Raw genomic sequence first — 477 nt, 5'->3', positions numbered from 1 at the left:
AAGAGAAAGAGAGAGGAGTGAAGAGAGAAGAGACATCTTCCAGGAGCAGGAATCAGTGCCCTGACCCAAGGCACTGAGAGTTTTTCCTCTTTTCCACTATGTCTTACTCTCGAGGGAGGCCTGTGTGGGCAGAGCCTGCTTACTTCTAGTCTGAGACTGTATCCGTGTAACACGTGTGTTTACATGTAAACACATATTCCCCAGGGCCAGCTCCAGGCTGCCTTCCAAAAAGAAGAGGTGAGGTAACTAAGCGTTGGAGGCAGGGCAGGGGTCTTTGGCCTATTCTTGCCCTGCTCCCTCCCTCTGTCACCCACACACAGAATATCCTCATGGGAGGTGGCAGAGTCAGGGAAGAGAGAAGGGGCAAGGAAGGACTATTTTTCCAGCCGCTGGTTCCTCAGCTAGGGGTGGCCTCATCATCGGACTCCAATTAACTGATCTTCTATAACTCAGAGTTGGGGGGGGCAGCAGAGGGGA

Source organism: Grammomys surdaster, unplaced genomic scaffold, assembly GCF_004785775.1.
Source record: "Grammomys surdaster isolate TR1022 unplaced genomic scaffold, NIH_TR_1.0 374, whole genome shotgun sequence".
In the NCBI taxonomy this organism is placed as follows: Eukaryota; Metazoa; Chordata; class Mammalia; order Rodentia; family Muridae; genus Grammomys; species Grammomys surdaster.
Note: the sequence above shows the minus strand (reverse complement) of the source record.